The sequence below is a fragment of the Crocuta crocuta genome, unplaced genomic scaffold (genome assembly GCF_008692635.1).
Source record: "Crocuta crocuta isolate KB4526 unplaced genomic scaffold, BGI_CrCroc_1.0 scaffold30, whole genome shotgun sequence".
NCBI classification, from domain to species: domain Eukaryota; kingdom Metazoa; phylum Chordata; class Mammalia; order Carnivora; family Hyaenidae; genus Crocuta; species Crocuta crocuta.
The window spans coordinates 7,921,470-7,945,242 of NW_027528345.1; positions in this window are offsets into that span (position 1 = coordinate 7,921,470).

The window sequence follows — 23,773 nt, forward strand, 5'->3', positions numbered from 1 at the left end:
TGTTACTTTTTTTTCCAAATCAACTTATGTACTTAGAGTTATTCCAGGAAAAATCTCTAGCTTACAATTTTGGGGACTTGGTAAAAAGAATCTTAAAATTTCCTCTGGAATCATAACAAGCAAGTATAGTGAAGAATATCTGTGAAAGGGAAGAGAGGGCAGGGATGGTCCTAACATACAGAGTATATTATATAATGTAGGGGAGGAAAACCTTTCCTCCACCCTTTTAGGCTCTGTACCTGGGTCTGAGAATTAAGTTGACATAAGACAAGTGAACAGGAAAAAAACATGCACATTTTATTTACTACTTTTACATGCACATGGGAGTCTCATAGGAAATTGAAGACCGAAAGAAGCAATTAGGACTGAGAATTTACATACGTTGTAAACAAAGAAACAATAAATTTGTGGAGAAGTGAGACGACCAAGAGGTTTGTGCTACGGGCAGTAAACTGGAAAAGTGACTAGGAAATATATGGGGGAAACTAATGGAAGATCAGGGTCACTTTAGGTTTGTTTGTACAGCTCCATTTTGATGTTGACTTCTAGTCTCCTGTGTAAGAATGTTCCTCTCTAATTCAAAGGGATACAGGCACCCTTATGTTTATAGCATTACTGTTTACAGTAGTCAAATTATGAAAGAAGCCCATTTTCATTGACTGTTGAATGGATAAACACGACGTGGGGTATATGTAATGGAATATTACTCAGCCACAAAAAGGAATGAAATCTTGCTATTTGCAAGAATATGGATGGAGCTAGAGAATATAATGGTAAGTGAAATATGTCAGAGAAAGATAAATCCCATATGATCTTACTCATATGTGGAATTTAAGAAACAAAACAAACAAACATGGGGGAAAGACAGAGAGAGAGGAGGGAGAGAGAGAGAGAGAAACCAAGGAACAGACTACAGAGAACTGATGGTTACCAGAGGGGCAGGATATGGGAGAAATAGGTGATGGGGATTAAGGAGGGCACTTTTGATGAGCACTGGGTGTTGTATGGAAGTGTTGAGTAGAGAGAGAGATAATGAGAGAGAAAGAAAGAGAGAATCACATGCAGGCCCCAATCTGTCAGTGTGGAGCCCACTGAGGGTCTCAATCTCATCAACTGTGAGATCATGATCTGAGCTGAAATCAATAGTCAGAGCTTACTTGACTGAGCCACCTGGGCACCCCTGAGTTTTTTTACTTTAATTCCAGTACAGTCAACGTGAAGTGTTCTATTAGTTTCAGGTGTACAATACAGTACAATATATTCAGCACTTCCATACATCACCCAGTGCTCATCACAATCGGTGCCGTCCTTAATCCCCATCCCCTGTTTCACCCATCCCTCACACACCTCCCCTCTGGTAACCATCAGTTTGTTCTCTATAGTTGAGTCTGTTTCTTGGCTTGTCTTCTCCCTCTCTCTTTTTTCCTTTTCTTTGCTTATTTGTTTTGTTTCATAAGTTCCACATATGAGTGAGATCATATGGTATTTGTCTTTCTCTGACTGACTTATTTTGCTGAGCATTATACTCCCTAGATCTGTCCATGTTGTTGCAAATGGCAAGATTTCATTCTTTTTAATGGCTGACTAATATTCCTTTCTATATGTGTATAGACATATCCATGCACACACAAGATTTTCTTCATTTGACTTGTAGCATATCACACTCATGCTTTTCCTCCTACCTGCTTGGTCCCTCTCCTGACCTGACTCCTCTTCATCTTCCCTGACTGGGCTTAGCACTTGGTCCTTTTCTTTTGCCTATTTATATCAATTTACTTGGAATTTAGTTTCATGGCTCTAAATACTACCAGTATCTTTCCAGATCACAGAAAGATGCCTCCAGTCCAAACTTTTCCCTAAACTTCACCCTCATGTCTTCAGTTACTTACGTGACTTAGTGTCCTAGGACTGCTATAAAGTATCACCACAAACAAATGTATTCCTTCATAGGCTGGAAGGCCAAAAATTCCCAAATCCAGGTGCCAGCAGCATTGGTTCTTTCTGGAGGCCTGGAGGGAAGAGGTGTTCCATGCCTTTCTCACGGCTTCTGGTGGCTGCAGGCAATCCTTGGGGTGGCTTGAATTAGAGACACATCTCTCCAGTCTCTGCCTCAGTCCTCACGTTGTGCTCTCCCCTGTGGGTCTCTATGTGTTCACATGGCCTTCTTTTAAGGACACCAGTCAGTGGATTTAGAGCACATCCTAATCCAGTATGACCTCATTTTAATTTAAACAATTACATCTGCAAAGATCCTATTTCCAGACAATGTTACACTGTGAGGTTCACGGTCGACATGATTTTGAGGGGATACTATTCAACACAGTCCACTACTGGACATTGTCATTAATGTCAAATAAGCATCTAAGTTGACATGTCAGAAACCGAGCTAATGTTCTCCATTCCTTCTCTAGTCGTATTCATCCTCATCTCAATTGACAACGACTCCATCCTTCCGTTGGGAATTCTACCTTCTTCGTAGATCCAAAATTTGACTGCTTGTTACCACTTTGACTGTTACACTATGATCCAACCATCATCACATCTCACCAGGATTATTGTAATAGCCCCTTAACAGGTCACTCTGACTTTACCCTTGTGGCCTACAGCCTGTTTTCAATAGGACAGCCAGAGTGATCCTGTCAAAACCCAAGTAGATCATGAACCTTCCAATGGCTCTCATTTTATTCAGAGTCGATGTCCTTACAATGCCCCACAAGATCCCTTTTACATCTCTGACCACTGTGTCACTTGCTCCCTCTGCTCCAGCCACACTGTGGCCTCAGATGCTCTGCACAGGCTGTTTCCTTCACCTGGAATGACTTTCCCCCAAATGCCTACACTGCTTACTCATTCACTTCCATTAACCATCTTCTTCAAATGTCATCTCTTCAAATGAGTTCTACTCTGATCACCTTGTTTATAATTTCAAGAAGTCCCCACCTCCCAGCCCCTGTCCCGGCACTCATTTTCGTAGCCTGCTCTGGTTTTTCCCCATCGCCCGTAACTACTTTCTAATATACAACCTACTTATTAATTTTTCTTTTTGTCTCCTTCCACTATAGATAAGCTCCATGAGTCAGTTTTGTTTTCCCCAGAACAGTCAAATATTAGATGCTCAATATTTATTAAGTAAATGAATGAGGTTAATTGGGTGAATGAGAAAGAGATGAGGAACTACTTTCTAGGCATAGAAAAGGTAAAAATGAATCACAGTGAAGGGGATTCTATTTTTCATTGCATATGCATTTAAAACTTAATCACAGGTAACAAAACACAAAATTAGGCTATTGTATTATTTACTTAAGAAACCCCCCAGATCTCTCTCAAAGTAAGAACTTTTTAAACTTTAGAGTAAATGAGTGCTCATAATAAAAATTCAAGTTTTACATCATTTTTTTCCAGTTCTGGAAAAGAAAAAGAGCTGAAGTTATCATGTGCTGAAGCCTGCCTACATTGCTTTATTTTTTTCCATAGTACTGATATAAGTGAGGATTTCATTATGGGACTTGTACCCATTCTTTTCTATCCATGCTGTTTTTCAAATTTCCTATTAGCTCCTTGCTCCAAATTTTTACTTTTAAGCACTATTTTAAGCAGGCAAAAACTAAAAAAATTAAGAAAGACATTTTGATCCATCACTAGAACTTAAAATAAGTTTTTTTTAATGCACATGGAATTATCTTAATGATATTAAATGGCTTTGCTATAAATAATCTGCTAAGGAACTTATATAAAAAGCTTTGGGGTAATTAAGGCTAATTTTTGACATTGTTTTTCAATCGGAAGGTTTGGATTGAAGCTGAGAACAGACTAAGGAGACTCCTGGCTAATGCTAACTTACCTGTGGTTTCCTGTGGTCTGCCCCATATGGGGGCTACCCCTACCCAGGGGAGACATCCCAGCCCACCCCTCACTGTGCAGGCAACAAAACCAAAACTAAGTTAAGCAAGTTCCAAGCTGAGTACTTAAAACCATGATTTGGGGCACAGCTGGGTGGCTCTCTAGGTTGAGTGTCTGAGTCTTGATTTCGGCTCAGATTGTGACACCACAGTGGTGGGATAAAGCCCCACAGCATGCTCTGCACTGAACCTGCTTAAGATTCTCTCTCTTTCTCTCTCTCTCTCCCACTGCTCTTCTCAGAACCCCACTTGTGGGCACTCTCTCTCTCTAAAATTAAAAACAAACAAACAAACATGATTTTTGTGTGCCATAAAAACCCCAGAGGACAATTCTTTATTTCAACTATTTATTAACTGTTAGTGTTGATTAAAAACATAGGGAGTTATGAGGAGTAAGTGCTAACTTATTTTTCTAAAGAAACTAACACTTAAAATTTCTAAAACTATTTATTTCTTCTATAACATTTTACTGAGAAATATAATGCAAACATAGAAGGTACAGAAAACAGACACACAACTTACAAAGTGTTGTAATGTAAACACCCATGAAACCACATAGACCGTGGCTGGTGCCCAGAAGAAAACTGCATGTCCCCTCTCAGTTCCAAGTGCCCCTCTTCTCCCCTTCTGAGAGGGAGCCGGTAGCCTGGCTTGAAGATTAAGTGTCTGCTTTGCTTTAGAGTCTACCACCTAAGTATGCCCCCCTAAAAATGTTACACTTGTCTTATCACTGATCGTACAAAAGCTTTCAGTTCTTCCCCATTCAATACGATGTTAGCTGTGAATTTTTACAGGCACCCTTCATCAGGTTGGGGAGGTTTCTCTGTTCCCATTTTGGTAAAAAAAAATAATAATAATTTCTTTTTTATCATGAATGAATGTTGAATTTTGCCAAATGCTTTCTCTACGCCAACTGACATGACCATGTGGTCTTCATCTTGGTCGTGAGTTATGTCCTAAGTCACAGAGAGGCAGGAATCAGAGGGGGAAAGTATTTTTTTAACACATTAACATGTTCTAAGTGATAGTATTCTTCTACCATCAATCCCAAACCATCATGGAATCAACAGATGCAAATCAATTGGTCAACAGTGTCAAAACTGCCTTTTCCTCCAAATGGTTCTGAGCCCCCCAAAACGCTGCAGTGCCTGCTCTGTTATCTTGCACGTCCAGCATCCAGGAAGTGAAACAACATAGTTAGAGCCTCATTTGTTCTGTTTAGTTCAACCTGAGGATGTTAGCTTATTTAGAATTTTTCATTTGACATCCTCTCCTTTTTGAGTAGGAGTCATTCCAGGAGGGTTGTAAATAATGTTTAAACCAGGCACAATGATTTCCACCTTATTCCTCCAGCTTCCCTTCTTTCCTTCTGTTTGACATACACATTCTATTTACACATGTGCCCTGGGCCCATCCGACACCTGTGATCTAGGGTTTATGAAAGGTGTTTCTGTAACATGCTGTGTGCTATGTTTAAAACGCAGTGACAGCTTGAAATAAAAATATGGCAAATTAGATTGAATGATTTTGAATATTGAGCCAGCTTTGCATTGCTGAGAGAAATCCCACCTGCTCATGGTGTGTTATTCTTTTTAAATAATGCTGGATTTAACTTGTTCACATTTTCTTTTTTGAGGATTTTGTATCTATGTTTATAAAGAGTACTGGTTTGTTGTTTTGTTTTGTTGTACTATCATTGTCTGATTTTGGGATCTGTGTAATGCAGGCCTCAAAAAATAAGTTAAGAAATGTTCTCCCCTTTTTTACTTGCTAGAAAAGATGGTATAGAATGATGTCATTTCTTCTTTAAATGTTTAGTAAAATTCTCCAGTGGGCTGGGAGACTTTTTTCCACCCCCGCCCCCAGAGGTTTTTAAACTGTAATTTTAATTTCTTTAGTAGCTAAAGGTAACATATATTTCATCTTAAATGATTTTTGATAGTTTGTATTCTTCAAGGGATTAGCCTATTTTATTTCAATTGCTGAATATGTGTAATAAACTGTTCCCAGTATTCTCTTATTGACCTTCTTATGAAAAGAAAGATCACCCTCTAACTCAATTCAACTAAGACACATTGACTATCTGCTATGTTGCTGGCATTAAAAAGCCACAGGCACTTTGGGGCACTTGGGTGTCTCAGTCAGTTAAGTATCAGACTCTTAGTTTCAGCTCAGGTCATGATCACAGTTCGTGGGATTGAGCCCCAGATCGGGCTCTGAGCTGGCAGTGTGGAGCCTACTTGGGATTCTCCCTTTCCCTCTCTGTCCATCCCTGCACCCCCTCGAAGTAAATAAATAAGCATTTATTAAAAAGCCACAAGCCCTTTACTAATGGTGGTAGTAGCTTATGGTCATGGAAATTGTATGTGCTGGCCTATAATTATCAGTTCAGAGTTCCACATTGGCAGAGTTCTTTTTTTTTTTTTTTTTTTTTTTTTTNCGAAAGTCGGACGCTTAACCGACTAAGCCACCCAGGCGCCCCCACATTGGCAGAGTTCTAAGACTTGGAAAGAAAGTCAGAATGCTCCGTCACCCAGCTGCATTCCGTGTTAGAGAATCCTATGCCCAAGAAAAGACCCCTCCAAATAGCTGGGTTGGAGGACTCACAGAAATGAAAACTGGGGGTGCTCTGGAAGGCATATCATCATCCTTTGAATTCTGGATCATAGAAGATGGTGTGGAAGTGTGATGCCCCTGAGGAACACAGAGGGGGCCACTGTGCAGCTCACTTTTCCTATCTGTCTTTCAAAAAATGTTATTTTTCTCTTCTTTTGGCTAGAGGAAAAGGATGTTAATGGGATTCAAAACTCTAAAATATGGTACCTTGGCATAATGAGTATTTTAAGCTAAAGGAATTTGAGAGCAGCAGGTGCAGGAAAAGCTTTCTGACCCCTCCCCTTCTCCCCTGAAGCAGTTTGTGGGACCCACTTGTGAGAGGTCTCCTCTCTATACTTGGAGGAAAGGAGCGCCCTCATCTCCGAAGACGAGGAAATCCAAGTGACCAGACTGCTAATCTCTCCAGTTTACTGCCCTTAACTCATGCTCCTTTGTCCTATTACTTTTTTCCATAGCTTTTTCCTCTTCATTAAATCTAGTAAAAACAATGTCCAGGCTTAACCTTTTCCTTGGGTCTTCATTTCCTTATGAAGCCTCCTATGTCATGTAAAACTTATAGCATTATTTGTATGCTTTTGTCCATTTATCTTTGTCAATTTAATTTTCAGGCACAGCTAGGGACCCTCAGGGGGAACCATTTTTCCTTTCTGAAACTATTAAAAAGGAATTTGAATTGTATTTTTTGAAAAATTCTTTAGTGCAAGGCTCTTTGGATTGGTGAGTTTCTATCTTATGAGTTCTACTGGCTCCTGAGGGCCATTCCTATCTCGGCATTGTGCAATAATTGATGTCTAGATCAATGAACCATAGTCACTGAGAAAATGCTAACAATAAGGGATATTGTCCAAATGGCTATCTAAAATGTTATATATCTGCATGTGTCATCATAAATAATAGATCTAATAACATAAAATATATTTTTAAAGTTTTTTTTATGTTAAGGGTTTGGTTTTAGTAATTTGGACACTTTACATATGTGGTACACTCTTCATTTACTCATGGTTTCATATAAACAAGATTTTGAGAAAAATTATTTCTATTGGCAATATAAAAAGAAATGTTTGCTTTAAAAATCTTAATGCCATCATTTAAATTTTATGACATGTGCTTTTCTTAAATAATAGTTCACATTATCCTGAATTTTAATATATTATGAAATTTAAAACCAAATATATTCTGAAATGCTCTCTAGTGAATAAGCTCATTAAGAAAAAGTTCACATAGACTAAGCATTATAGCGGATACATGTATGTTGTACTAATCCTAGGAAACTAGCCTTGATTCTTCAAGTTGGCCATTTTTCCCTCACTCTTATGCTTTTTCCCTCTGATAATTTTCTCAGTAATTTCTTCCCCATAATAATACAAATGGCTAACATTTATTTATTGAATACCTGCAATATCCCAACACCATGATGTACTTGACATACATTTCCTCCTTTAATCCTTACCATAGACCTACCAATTGCTCTCGCTTGTTGTCGCTACTTATTGAATGAGAAAACAGAAACTTAGACATGTTAAATAGCTTGCCTCACATCTCACAAGTTCATGGTGCGCAAGGATTCAAACCCAGGTCTGTTGGAAACCAAGACCCCTAGTAAATTACCAGGAGGCAGCGCTAAATAGGAAATGTTAAGGGAGGTGTCGTTCCAGTTCTCCTGGGACCAATTCTTACTCCTACATTTATTCCTCCCATCCCCATCTTCCCTACTTAATTTCCCCACTTGATTTACATAAGGGAGGATTTCTTCAGGCAAAGAACGCTTTCTTCTGACCTACGACAGGGAAAAAGAATGGAAAGACAGCTCATGCTTTCCTTCAATTTAGCGAATATTTTCCAAAGACTTTTATCAGTAATTTCAACAAATGATGTCACGGTGGCCTGGTCTGGTATGTGCTGAACACTCAGATATGTCCGTCTACATGACCACTCAGAGAACAATGTCTTCCTTTCTACTCTGAAGTGATTCCTGTTTTGTGTGGGTGCTGGTGCACACACAGAAAAATAGGTATCTCTGACATTGTCATTTTACGGATGTACTGTATTTTCCAGATGCTAATATTAGATGTGGAAATAATGATCTTGAGCTTCATTGAGGCCCCCACCCCCACTATTAACACTGAACCATAATTTTGCTCGTCAGATTTGCAAATGAAGGTTATCTTATACTGTTTGGCTTGGTTACACGTTATCACTGTGGGTGGTTATGCACCTCTTAACCTGCTGATAAGAAGCTTGCTAATCTGCCTCTGCTCATCAAGAGTCCTCTTGCTGAAGGGGAGGGAGACTGTGGGAAAAGCACTGGAAATCAACGGATAGAACACAAAGAAGAGGACCACAGAATCCAGAACATTCAGCGTAGACTGTCTCCACTCCCTTACTTCTTGAGCACTTAACCATCAGCTTCTCTTAACGGCAAAAACAAGAGTAGTCTATCATAGTGCTTTACAGATTACAAAGCACTTTCACAAACATTATCTTATTTAATTTAATAAGCACAATGCCCCATGAGATAGGCAATATTATTCTCAATGTCTATGCTGGAAAACAGAGTTCTATTGAGTGGCAACTATTTAGTTGAAGCAAAGTTTTCCAACAGGGAATTTAGTGAATTTTGTTGGGCAGTGTTACGTCCCCCGGTGTGAAAGAATGTGATACAAATAGGCACCACTATGTGCTTCCAACATTCACGTGTTCCTCCCTCACCTGACTTGCTCCTTCTCTAACCTCATCAGCTCCTGTATGCCCTTCTCTTCTTCTGCTTCAGTCACCTGGTTCCTTGAACATACCAGCCACATTCTGGCCTCAGACCCTTCCTTTGTGCTCGCTGGAATCCTCCTTCCCAGAGAGTGGGGTGGCTCCTTCTCTCACATTCCTCAGGTCTCTGCTCCAATGATACCCCATGAGAGAGATGGTCCCTGGAAGCCCTATACATAATAGCAGTCCTCATTACTCCTTATCTGCTTTACCAGTGCACCCAGCGTAGGGCAGAGTGTGCCCTGGGCACAAACCAACAGTAACACTCTCTATAAGCTCAGGGAAAATTACCCCAGACCCTGAGTGTGGCAAAATATCAGACCATCTGACTTTCTTATCCTTTCCATTACTGCAAGGATAGGATCTCTCCTATAGACCTACAGGCTCAACGATGAATGTTCTACTGTTAGTCCCTTCTCTTGAGAAGATTAGAGTGAGGTACCGTGGGCAGACTCTGTAGAGTACTTGGATCTATATTTCATGTCAAGAAGACTCTGAGAGAGTTTTATTTATTCCAATATATGGAAGACGTGTTATAACTGAAGTGCTCTCCTATGGTGGAACGCAGTGATCGAGGGCCTGGTTGAAACCCTACTGTTGGATTCAAATCCCAGTTCTATCACTAACTAGCTGTGTGGTTTGGGGCACAACACTTAACATCTTTCAGCCTCAGTTTCCTCATCTGTAAGATGAGGAGTATGATAGTCATGAAGAATAAAAGGTATCTGGTACCTACTTACTGCCCAGTAAATAGTTAATATTATTATCACAGTGTACCCTAGATTATAATTACTTTACTATGTTTTTTTTCTGTAGTTTACAAACATTTTCAAAGCAAGCATGTGTCTTATTTATTTTTGTGCTCTTCTTCCCCAACCAGAGGAAGGTGGGTGCCACAGTAATATGGTAAACCTTTAGCACATGTTTGATATTGGATTAAATTATCTTTATTTTAGTGTCTAATACATTTTTCTTTTCTTTTTTTACTTTTCTATTAATAATAAGCTCTATGCCCAATGTGGAGCTCAAATTCATTCCCCTGAGATCAAGAGTCACATGCTCTACCAACTGAGCCAACCAGGCACCCTGATTGTCCAACAAAATCTTGATTAGATTAGAAAGATGGCTGTTGAAAAAAAAATTTTGGGACACAGATCATATCTATCTATTTAGAGTAATAACGTTTTACAAAAATCTATTATATGTATATGAAAAGAAAGTTATCAAAATATTAACAGTAGTAGACAACTTTTATAATTAGGAAAAGAGTTAATCTTTTTATTTTTTTTTTCTTTTTAAATGTTTATTTATTTATTTTTTTAATAGTTTATTGTCAAATTAGTTTCCACATAAGAGTTAATCTTTTTAAAAAGTCTACTTGGAGAGTGGTGATTACAGTAAAAGAAAAAAAGAATGAAATGCATATTAGTATGGTTTCCTAATAATTTTTGTGGTTTATTACGCCTTCCAAAAAACACAGTGACCTCATACAATTGAGTTTGAAAGTTCTCCATACATTAATACATTCCTATAGATTCTGATACACCTATAGGAAGGAATGGAGGCACAATCTTTGATCTAGGAAGTACATATCCATGATCATCTGAGCCAGAAACACCATCTTTCATAAAGTAAACAAATGCAGCTGTTTCTATCATGCTGACTATAAGAAGATTATCATATTCAGAATGGAAATTCCAGGAACCTGAATTCTAATTAACATGGAAATGAAATCCACAAAATAAATATGTATTCAAAGTTTATGCAGTCCCAGGGCACAATGAAGACAGATGCAGATTGATCTAATCTGGTTGCATTAGGAACATGAGTGTATGTTGAGGAACATCGCGTGGAAAGTTGACCCAATTAGGAAGGGCAAAGTAAAACTGATGAAAGCCATTTCCTTTGTCCAATTAAATTAAGCCTCCAAATAACAGGCTGCTCTTTGACCTTCCTGGGAAGGGACAGGATGGCTTCTAATGGTCATGAAGTAAATAGCCAGCCTACTCTAGCAGTTGCTTAATAAATAGGACTTAGGAAGATATATTTAGATTAAGAATCTGCAAAAATTTCTCTAATGTATTCTTATTGTTTCTATTCATCAGTTTTTAATTTGGAGAAACAGAAGGATTAGAAAAAGCATCAGACCAAACTGAATATGGGGTCTATTAAACAAAATTAAGAGGTCACTTTCTGCTTCTTGTTAATTTGTGTTGCAACTGCTAAAGAAAGGAGGTGTTTAAAAAAAGATAGCTTCTTTAGGTGTTTCTCCAAGGTCCCGTTTGAAATAGCTGAGGAATATTGTTGGCTTATGTAAAGATACACGATTTCTTAATTAAATTGGTGACTTGTAGAACTAAAGTTTAAGGACCCTCTTCATTCTGCCCTATCTTATAATTCCCAACTATTACATATAGCAATGGACATGCTGCTATTTCATCCAACAGTCCACATTGCAAGGTATGGAACTTAAATCTTTTTTCTTGCCCGCTAAATTCCAAGTTTCCATGATAAAGTTGATCATAAACACTGAATTAATAGGATAGATTTTAAGGCTATTTTCCTCTGATTCATATATCATTTTTGCTCCCGTCTTCTCATTCAGATTCAACAATCATTTGTTAAGCATTATGTGTTGAGCCCCATGCTGAAGATTTCATTATACTTGCCATTACTTGGCCTTATATGTATATAGTTAAATGGGGTCTGCAGACATACCCTGAATTAGGTGGTTTGACTAAAAATCATGCAACCTTCAAAACATCAGAAGGTCATTATCCTGGTGTGTAACTTCATTAGTACATAAAATATTTGGGACAAGGGGCGCCTGGGTGGTTCATTTGGTTGAATGTCCAACCCTTAATTTCAGCTCAGGTCATGACTGCAGGGTCAGAGGATTGAGCCCTGCATCAGTCGCTGTGCTGAGCATGGAGGCTGCTTGAAATTGTCTCTCTCCCTCTTCCTCTGTCCCTCCCTCACTTGTGTTGCCTCTCTCTCTCTCTCTCCAAATAAAAAATTTAAAATATCTGGGTTCAAGTTTTTTTTCAATAATTTTTAAATGTTTATTTATTTACTTATATGAGGGACAGAGAGAGAATGAGAGAGAGAGACAGAGTGCCAGCGGGGGAGGGGCAGAGAGAAAGAGACAAAGAACCTGAAGCAGGCTCCAGGCTCTGAGCTGTTAGCGCAGAACCTGACATGGGGCTGGAACTTACAAACCTTGAGATCATGACCTGAGCTGAAGTTGGACGTTTAACCAGTTGAGTCACCCAGGCGCCCCTGAAATCAAATTTTAATATTATTTTCATTATCATTATAGAAGAAATATATATACATACAGGATTTTAAAAATTAAAAAAATCCAGAATGGTAAAAATGAAAAATAAAATTTGTCCATCCCTCTCCTTCCCTACTCTCCTTTTTTCCCCACTGAAATATGGTACTTTGTAAATAAAATCATAATACTGTGTATTTTTCCAAACAAGAGATAGTATCCCCTTAAATCTGGAATGGCCTCAAGACTCACTTGAATTAATAGAATATGGTAGAAGTGGCCATGTATGGGTTCTAAACCTAGGTTTCAAGAGACCTTGCAGCCCTCTACTCTGAAAATTCTAAGAAGCTGATGAAATAAATTTAGGAAAATACTTACAAATGGAAAGATATCCCGTGTTTATGGATTGGAAGAATTAATATTGTTAAAATGGCAGCATGACCAAATGCTATCTATAGATTCAATGTAGTCCCTATGAAGATTCCAATGGCATTTTTTACAGAAATAGGAAAAATGCTAAAATTTATATGGAACCACAAAAAACACCGAATAGCTAAAGAAATCCTGTCAAAGAAAAACAAAGCAGGAAACATCACACTTCTGATTTCAGGAAGAATTTTTATACTATATAGCTGCAGTAATTAAAACAGTATGGTACAGGGGCACCTGGGTGGCTTAGTCGGTTAAGCGTCCGACTTTCGCCTGGGTCATGATCTTGCGGTTCGTGGGTTCGAGCCCCGCGTCGGGCTCTGGGCTGACTGCCAGCTCGGAGCCTGGAGTGTGTTTCAGAGTCTGTGACTCTCTCTCTCTCTGACCCTCCCCTGCTCACGCTGTCTCTCTCTCTCCTAGAAATAAATAAAAGTATTAAAAAAAAAAACAGTATGGTACAGTCATAAAAACAAACAAATAGACTGATAGGACAAAACTGAGAGCTCAGAAATAAACCCAAGCATATACAGTAAACTAATATATTTTTAAATTTATTTTATTTTAAGAGAGAGAGTGAGCATGTGAGAGTGAGCAAGGGAGGAGCAGAGAGAGAGGAAGAGAGAGAATCTCAAGTAAGCTCCACACTGTCAGTGCAAAGCCCAACACAGGCTCACTCCCACAAATTGTAAGATCATGACCTGAACTGAAATCAAAAGTTGAATGCCTAACCAACTGAGCCACCCAGTCACCCCTAATATTTGACAGAGCAAAAAACACTTAATGGAGAAAATGTTGTCTCTTTAATAAATGGTGTTAGGAAAACTAGATATTCACATGTAACAAAATGAAACCAGACCCCTATCTTCCACTGCTCACAAAAATGAGGTCAAAATGAATTAAAGACTTAAATATAAGACCAGACACCTTGAAACTCCTAAAAGAAAACAGGAACAAAACTCTTTGATATGGGTCTTTGAAGTGATTTTTTGGAAGTTGCACCTAAAGCACAAGCAACAAAATCAAAATAAATTGAGACTGCATCAAAAGTTTCTGCACAACAAAAGTAACCATCAACAAAGAGAAAAAACAACTTTCAGAATGGGGAAAATATTTGCAAATATATTCACACCTTATATTATCACATAAGGAGATAATATCCGAAATACATAGAGAACTCATACAACTTGATAGTAAAAAAATACAAATAATCCAACTTTAAAAAAATGGTCAAAGGACCTGAATAAACATTTTTCAAAGAAAAACTACAAAAGGCCAACAGGTACGTGAAAAGATGCTCAATATCACTAGTCATTAGGGAAATGCAAATTAGAAGCACATTGAGTTATTATCTCATGCCTGATGGAATGATCATCATCAAAAAGACAAGAGATAACAAGTGCTGGTGAGGATGTGGAGAAAAGGCAACACTTGTGCATGTTGGAGGAATTGGAAATTGGTGCAACTACTATGAAAAGCAGTATGGAGCTTCCTCAAAAAAATTAAAAATAGAACTACTGTATGATTCAGTGATTCCATTTCTGGGAATATACCCGAAGGAAATGAAAACACTGATTTGAAACGATATCTGTATCCACATGTTCATAGCAGCATTATTTACAGTAGCCAAGACATGGAAATAACCTAAGTGTCCACTGATGGATGAATGGATAAAGAAGAGGTGATGCACACACACATGCACGTGAGTGCACATGTGTGTCTGTGTGTGTAAAATGGATGTTATTAAGCCACATAAAAAGGAAATCTTATCATCTACAACATACAGATGGGCTTTGAAGAAGTTATCTTAAGTGAAATAAGTCAGAGAAAGACAAATACTGTATGATCTCACTTATATGTAGACTCTAACAAGAAAATTTTTTAAATCAAACTCATAAGAAAAGAGATAGGGAAAAAGGTTTGTAGTTACCAGAGGCAAGAGGGAAGGGGAGGGGGAATTGATGGTCAGAAGGTACAAACTTCCAGGAATAATAAGATAAATAAGCACTAGGGAGGTAATGTACATGATGGCTATAGTTACGCTGCTGGATGAATCTAGGAAAATTGTTAAGAGAGTAGGAACACTCATCATAAGAATTTTTTTCTTTTTACTGTATCTATATGCAAATATGGATGTTAACTAAACCTATCAAGGTAATCATTTCATAATATATGTAAATTAAACATGTACTACACCTTAAACTTATATAATGATATTTGCCAATTATTTCTCAATAAAGCTAGGGAGGGGAAAGAGGCCATATAACTTCCTATATTTTGTTCTTGGAAAAATGCAGTCACCAGGTGACCATGCTGGGATTGCCAGCTGTAAGATGAGAAACCATGTAAAGTAGAGATAAGCCATGTCGACTGAGGCCCTTCAACCAACTAATTCCCCAGCCAACCTGACCAGAAGTACCTACATGAACCCAGTCCAAATTGCCAAACTGCAGAGTTGTGAGCTAAAATATGGTTGTTATTGTAAGCCACTACAGGGCAATTTGTTATGCAGCAAACACTAACTGGTAGAAGTGACCTTTTGAACAGTTTCTGGTGTCCTCAGGCTAGAATGACACAGAAACACCTAAAACCCATGGGACAAGATATGCTAATGGGAAGAAGTAGAAATGCTTGCCTAAGAGGGCCTCGGTAGGTAGTATTGTACCATGGTGATGAAGGAGATTCAAGGGAAATTAGGGAGTGCACAGACAGAGCAAAGGAAGGAGGAGGTTTGATCTTATACAAATATATAAATTCAAGCCTGCATCCTTAAGTACTGCATCCTTATTTCTAGGGCATGGTGCCTACCTACCCACATGATGGCTGTCAGCATAAGCAGATTCTTGCCACCTCAGCTTCCCTGCCTGATGGTAATGCTGTGTGGATGGTTTGGGAATAGGCAGAGAGAATTCTCATGATGCTGAGGTGGTGTTTGTAGATTGACTTCATTCCCAGCAGAAGAAAAAGAGGTGTTGTCAACATCTCAGGGTGATAAGAACAGATTGGGGACAGTCTCCACAGATACCCTGGTGACTGAGGGCAGCTGGCCTGGGCTAAGAAAATTCATACTTGCCACTGCCCAGGACAGAGGATGTTGGTAGAGATGGCTCTACCAGCAAGAGGAGGCAGACCTAGGCCAGGACACATTTGTGTCAGATCTGGAAATGGATCAAAGGGAGAAGAGACCATGTTGAATATTTGATAGAAACTTGTAGCAATATTTTCAATGGGGGCAGGAAACAAGAAGACCATCGGAGAAGCAATCAGAGGTAAAACTCAGAAGACAGGTCTTTAGGAACACAATATTAGCTCAAGTGGAAGAAAAACTCTCTGTGCGTAGCAAGATTTATAAGCTACAAACAATGCCACTCTTATAACCAGTGCTGTGTATGTTCATTGATTTTCTTCTTCTCTATCTGAAGTTTTGGGAATCTTCTCTCCATCCTTGGGGTTTGAACTTTCACAGTCTTGTAGCTTTATGGTGGACATATTTTTTATTCACTGAGCTAAACGATCAGTCCAACCTTTCAATCTGAAGACATGCCCTTTATATGGGGGAAATTTTCCTCTATTTCTTTGATAAGCTTTCCCCACTATTTTCTCTGTTCTCTCTCCTCTCTCTCCTCTTTCTTCTTCTTCTTCTTCTTCTTCTTCTTCTTCTTCTTCTTCTTCTTCTTCTTCTCCTCCTCCTCCTCCTCCTCCTCCTCCTCCTCCTCCTGTCTCCACTCTCAATTTCTATCAACAATAACAATAATTTGCAGTTGTCAATAATTAGATTAAAACACACTCTGTTCTTTAAACATATTTTGCCTATCAGTTGATTCTGAAAACAACAATACTCATAATAGATGAATACATGAACATTTTTCACGGAAGTGTTCACTGAACATTTTTCATTACTTCACTGAAGCAATATGATTTGATTCATATTAGAAAGGAAATACAATTTTTCTGTTAGTACATGTCTGCAACTTCAAGGAGAATGCAAAGGATCTACTTTATTTACATTCCATATCTGCCCAGAATACTACATTTCAGTTTGTTTCATATTTGAACTGACACTTTCTTGGAAGCTTTACATTAAAAAAAATATTTATTTATCTTGAGAGAGAAAGAAAGACAGGGAGAGAGAGCAGGGGAGGGGCAGAGAGAGTGGGGGAGAGAGAATCCCAAGCAGGCTTGGTCCTGTCAGCACAGAGCCCAGTACGGGACTTGAACTCACAAACTGTGAGATTGTGACCTGAGCTGAAATCAAGAGTCAGACACAACCAACTGAGCCACACAGGCTCCCCTTGTAGAGTCTCAACAATTGAGGTTGCTGGAGCATAGAGGGAATTTCTGTTCTTCTAAAGGAATGTTTATTAGAAAATGGGAATTGAAATATTAGTAACTTCTTAAAATCCTGAGAATTAGTAGCCTTAAAAGCTTTTCAAGAATTTTCCCTATTTGGCTGACTTGCTTCTCCTTGCAGTTAGATGACTATTTGGGTAGAAATTTGACATTATATCCTCTACCCAATACCCAAATCTGTGTGTAACTCTGGGAAATGTACATTGTCAAGTTCAGACAGAAAGGAGTTGTGAATTCAGGAAGAGTGCCGTGAGGCAGAATGTCTTTCAGAATCAATCTCTTTTTGGATATGAAGCATGTAAAGTATTGAAAACATAAAAGGACAATGTTGGGACACGCTTCTGTGAGCCTATCTCTTGTACATATATTGTAGAAATTACTCTAAGACATTGCCAGTAACGTCTTGATGTCAACTCCATTAGTATTCATCTTTAGAGAGGTCTAACTAGAGAGCTTTAAGTAACACTTCAACTGTTGTTGTGATTGAGGAGGAGACAGAAAACAGCCTACTCTATACCATACATTGTCCTCGTGCTTTTACGATGAATATTAATTGATTTAACACATATGAGTACATATTTTTCATTATATTATCATATTACATTAAGATATTATTTTATATTGGGGCACTTGGGTGGCTCAGTCGGTTAAGTGTCCGACTTCGCATCAGGTCATGATCTCACTGTGCTGACAGCTCAGAGCCCGGAGCCTGCTTCATTCTGTGTCTCCCTCTCTCTCTGCCCCTCCCCTGCTCATGCTGCTTCTCTCTGTCTCTCAAAAATAAATATTGAAAAAAGATATTATTTTATATTTAATATACTAAGATATAATATATTCACTTAAGGCCAGAAGAGTTAACCCACTTGCCTGGGTTGGGTGAGATTGCCTGTTCTCTGCTTCCTTCTGTTAGTGATCATGGCATCTGACCTTCTTCCTGGCATGAGCCACGTTCTGGAACCTTGTTTGCTATCACGTCACCCCACTGCCTCCCACGGCTGCTAGTATTGATTCTTCCTTCCATCTTCTCAGCTTGGATGCTTATAGACCCTGAAATCTGCCTTCATTCATCTCTCTCAAAAACTTCTCATGCTGTGCTCAGGTCTGGTAATACTGAACATCAGCTTTCCTCTTGAATAAATGAATGTTTTTCTAAGGAGTCCTTATTCTCCTGACTTGAATGCCAGAATATCACAGCCAGGAGGGACCTCAAACTCAGCTAAGCTAGTGGTTCCAGGCTGTGGCATTTGGACTCCCCCAGAGATTCTGGAGTTATTACAAGCCTTGGAACCAGGGTTTATAGTTTGTTGTTTGTTGTTTTTTTAAAATTTCTTTCACTAGGCAACAAAATCAACACCATTATCACGTGTTATCCATAACTTTTTGAAATTACGAAAAGTTTCCATACTCTAAAAATTTGAGAACCACTGATTAACACCAGCCCCCTCATTTTACAATAAAAAAAAAAAAGGATACCCAGAAGGTGATTTGATTTGTATTTAGTATTTTAGTAATACTAAATATAAATTTGTATTTAGTTATTTAGTAAATTAGTATTATGTCAGGACCTAGGCATATTCTTTGGATCCCCAATCATCAACCCATTGCTCTTTNGAGCCTGCTTCATTCTGTGTCTCCCTCTCTCTCTGCCCCTCCCCTGCTCATGCTGCTTCTCTCTGTCTCTCAAAAATAAATATTGAAAAAAGATATTATTTTATATTTAATATACTAAGATATAATATATTCACTTAAGGCCAGAAGAGTTAACCCACTTGCCTGGGTTGGGTGAGATTGCCTGTTCTCTGCTTCCTTCTGTTAGTGATCATGGCATCTGACCTTCTTCCTGGCATGAGCCACGTTCTGGAACCTTGTTTGCTATCACGTCACCCCACTGCCTCCCACGGCTGCTAGTATTGATTCTTCCTTCCATCTTCTCAGCTTGGATGCTTATAGACCCTGAAATCTGCCTTCATTCATCTCTCTCAAAAACTTCTCATGCTGTGCTCAGGTCTGGTAATACTGAACATCAGCTTTCCTCTTGAATAAATGAATGTTTTTCTAAGGAGTCCTTATTCTCCTGACTTGAATGCCAGAATATCACAGCCAGGAGGGACCTCAAACTCAGCTAAGCTAGTGGTTCCAGGCTGTGGCATTTGGACTCCCCCAGAGATTCTGGAGTTATTACAAGCCTTGGAACCAGGGTTTATAGTTTGTTGTTTGTTGTTTTTTTAAAATTTCTTTCACTAGGCAACAAAATCAACACCATTATCACGTGTTATCCATAACTTTTTGAAATTACGAAAAGTTTCCATACTCTAAAAATTTGAGAACCACTGATTAACACCAGCCCCCTCATTTTACAAATAAAAAAAAAAAGGATACCCAGAAGGTGATTTGATTTGTATTTAGTATTTCAGTAATACTAAATATAAATTTGTATTTAGTTATTTAGTAAATTAGTATTATGTCAGGACCTAGGCATATTCTTTGGATCCCCAATCATCAACCCATTGCTCTTTTCAGTAGTCCAGTCCCCCAAATGCCATAATCCTCTCAATTACATAGCATCTCCCACACACTCTACTGCAAGAGAGAATAAAGCTTCCCCATCTGGCCCAGGCTGAATTGTAAGAAAGAAACTCCTCCTTGTACAGCAAATATTAAGCCTTATTGAAAAGTATTGTCAAAATATATAACATGAGTATCCATGATGGGGCACCTAGGTGGCTCTGTCGGTTTAGTGTCTGACTCTTGATTTCAGCTCAGGTCATGATCTCCCGTTTCATGAGATTGAGCCCCGAGTAAGGCTCGCACTGAGAGTGTTGAGCCTACTTGGGATTCTCTCTCTCCCTCTGTCTCTCTGCCCCTCACTAACTTGCATGCATGATCTCTCTCTCTCAAGATAAATAAACAAACTTAAAAAAAAAAAAGTGAGTGTACACCATACACAAAAATAAACTCAAAATGGATAAAGGACCTGAATATGAGACAGGAAACCATCAAAACCCTAGAGGAGAAAGCAGGAAACAACCTCCTTGACCTCCACTGCAGCAATTTCTTACTTGACACATCCCCAAAAGCAAGGGAAACAAGAGCAAACATAAACTATTGGGATCTCATCAAGATTAAAAGCTTCTGCACGGCAAAGGAAACAATCCACAAAACTAATAGGCAACCAACGGAATGGGAAAAGATAGTTGCAAATGACATATCAGATAAAGGGTTAATATCCAAAAATCTATAAGGTACTCACCAAACTTCACACCTGAAAAACAAACAACCCAAGAAAGAAATGGGCAGAAGATATGAATAGACACTCTCCAAAGAGGACATCCAGATGGCCAACAGACACATGAAACGATGCTCAGCATCCCTCCTCATCAGGAAAATACAAATCAAAACCACACNACTATTTATTTAAAAAAAGAAGTGAGTGTCCTTAGGGAACACACTAGTATTTTAAACAATTGCCCCAGGGCACCTGGGTGGTTCAGTCCAACTGACTTCAGCTCAGGTCATGATCTCACAGTTTGTGAGTTCAAGTCCCACATTGGGTTCGCTGCTGTTAGCACAGAGCCTCCTTCAGATCCTCTGTCCCCCCTCCCTCTCTTCCCTTCCCCCACTTGTGCTTTCTCAAAAAATTTTTTTAAACAATTGCCCCATCTTTTTTCAGATAATCTAATCTTGTGCACTGCGTCTGCCTTGGGTCAGTGAGAGCCCTAGATCCCAGGCGGTCACTGATTAAATTCCATCTATAGGCTTTCTAGAAGTCTATAGTAGGGCTCTAAAAGAGAGTGTCAAGACTGAATTTCTTCCTCAGGGATTTGAAATTAGAACTCAGAGACAGTCAGTCTAGAGGAGGATGTTGGGCAGGAAGGAGTTGATGCAATGTTGGGGCTGGTGAACATTTTGAGGTATAGGTTCACAGTGAAAGAGAATAAAATAACAGGGAGAAGGAGAGAGAGTGAGAGTGAGACAGAGGGAGAGCAAATGTGTACATGAGAGACCACATGGTTATATAGAAAGAAAAAGAAGGAGAGAGAAAGATCTGGAGACAGCTCCTTGGATTTCTAGTTTCCACTTCCTATCAGAGGAGGCCCAACTTCCCTAGGATTCTAGAAGCTGTATGAAGCTTAACTAAGTTCCTTATGCTTAGGCTGAGTTTAGTGGAATTTGCTCTCTGAATTAGCAGCCAGCTCCGCGAGAATACAATCATATCTCATGAATAAATACCTCAGAGTCTCAAAGCCTGAGATATGATGGTTACTCAAGACTGCTTCACTGCTGAGGCTGCTTCGTCAGAAAAATGAAGGATGAGAGCACTCAGACGTCAACGAATACTGCCCCAATGCACTTCAGTGCAGATGCTGGGCACTGGTTGGGCAATTGAAATCATCTACTACAAGAGTCTCAGGACACAGCAGACCTCCATGATATGTGATTCCACAGAGGCTTCACGTTAATCCCAAATATGTCTGAATTCCATTCCTGTTCAGAAGGAACTTCTCTCCAAGTACTTGAGAATAGGAAAGAAGGTTCTATATAAATAACCATTCTGGCATCCTCAATTTCAGTAAAAAATTTTTTTAATTGATTTTGAGGTTTGTGTTCTATAAGGCACTTGACGTGAAACATTAGCGCTAAGGCAATTTAGAGAAAAGAAAAAAGTGTACTGTGGTGTTGAAATATATTTATCTTTTTTTTTTATTCTCGAGGGCAAGAAATAAAAATAACAATAGGTTTCCAGTGTGGTGACAGGAAGAGGCTACCAGCAAAATCCCATGACGGAAATAAAGAAGAAAAGGAAGGCAAAGCAAAATTATAGTTTGAGAAAGATGTGGAGAACAGATACAAAACCAGAAAGGAAAACGAGAGATTGTTAATGATCGCCAAGATTCTTCAAAGATGCAAGAGTTCTTACTAATTCATCTAGGTGAGTACAGGTAGCAGACAAAACATGCCGAGATGAACAGCATGACGCCGTGACGGGAAATCTCAGGGGTACAACATTGTTAAATTCTACCTTTGGCTGAAACAATCAGAAAAAGAAATGTGAGGGAATGAAAGAGGCAAATCGTGTAAAATGAGTTGTTGATAAGAAAATAAAAATCAATCCATGAGAAACATGGAAATATCTTTAAGCCAATGCCTCCATCAGATACATTTTAAATTGTTAAGAGATTAGTTAATGGATTTAGAGAAATCCTGATGGCTACATTCAGGGAACACTTTGAACGCTGTATTTCAGAAAACTGTCAAAGTACGTACATTTCTTCAAGATATTAGAGGGAAAAATAAGGGAAAATGAGCACATGTGGACCTAATTTTCTTCCTTTCACTCTCCTTCCTAAGAAAGGTCTCCCCAGAGTGCATTATGCTAAGTGAAATAAGCCACAGAAGCATTTTCGTGATGACTGCTTTAAAATTTTTGTCAGATAATCCCAGCGTCTCTGTCATCTTGCTGTTGGTATCTATTGCTTGTCTTTTTTCATTTAGTCTGAGCTCTTCCTTGCCCTTGGTATAATGAGCAATTTCTTTTTCTTGGACATTTGGACTATTATGTTATGAGACTCTGAATCTTATTCAAACCTTCATATTGTCTGGCTTCTTCTGACACTACTTGGGCAGGGAAAAATGAGGGGACAACTTCATTACCACCAGCTGAGGGTGAAGCTCAGGTTTTCCACTTGGCCTTTGTTGATGCTGGAGCTGGTGGTGGGTGGGAGTTTGGGTCCCCACTAGGCCTCCACTACTATCTCCCCAGCAGGGCAGAATAGTGGTGCCTCATTTCTGCTCCTCACATGGTCTCCACTGACAGCATGGTGGGGATGCCCGGAGGGCCTCACTACCCCTGGGCAGTGCCGAAAATCCTGATTCTGCATTAGGCCTTCTCTGACACCATCCCAATCCAGATGGGGACGGGTGCCTCAGTACTTCCAGATGGAGAGGAAGTCCAAGGTGCCCAGCTGATCTCCATTGACACGACTACACAGAGGGGTCCTCGTTATCTCTGGGGGCTGAAAGTCCTGGCAGAGAGGTTTAGGCTCCTTGTTAAAGCCTCAAAAGGGCAGAAGTCCAGGCTCCCCCGCTAGGCCTCACTGGCATGGGTGAGAGCAAGCCCCCAGGTTCCTCTGCAGGGTTTGGCTGGAGGAGAGCAGCTATTGATTGTCTATAAAGGTTTCTGTCTTGTTAGGCTGCTCCTTTGGCTCACAAGAGCAGGCTTCCATTGGGGCTTTTTGGGGGCTACACTCATTGGCCTTTCCAGGCTGCCAGCTTCTTCAGTCCCAGCTCTGGGATAGATGAGGCAAAACAGAAAACATATGTTCTTCAGATTCCAAGGTCCCTTGTGGGTCTGCCTTCTCCCCTCCACCTTTCAAAGTCTTCCTGTGTTTGTTTTATATACACTGCACAGGATTTCAGTTGTATTCAGTGGGAAGAATAGGAAAAGGTC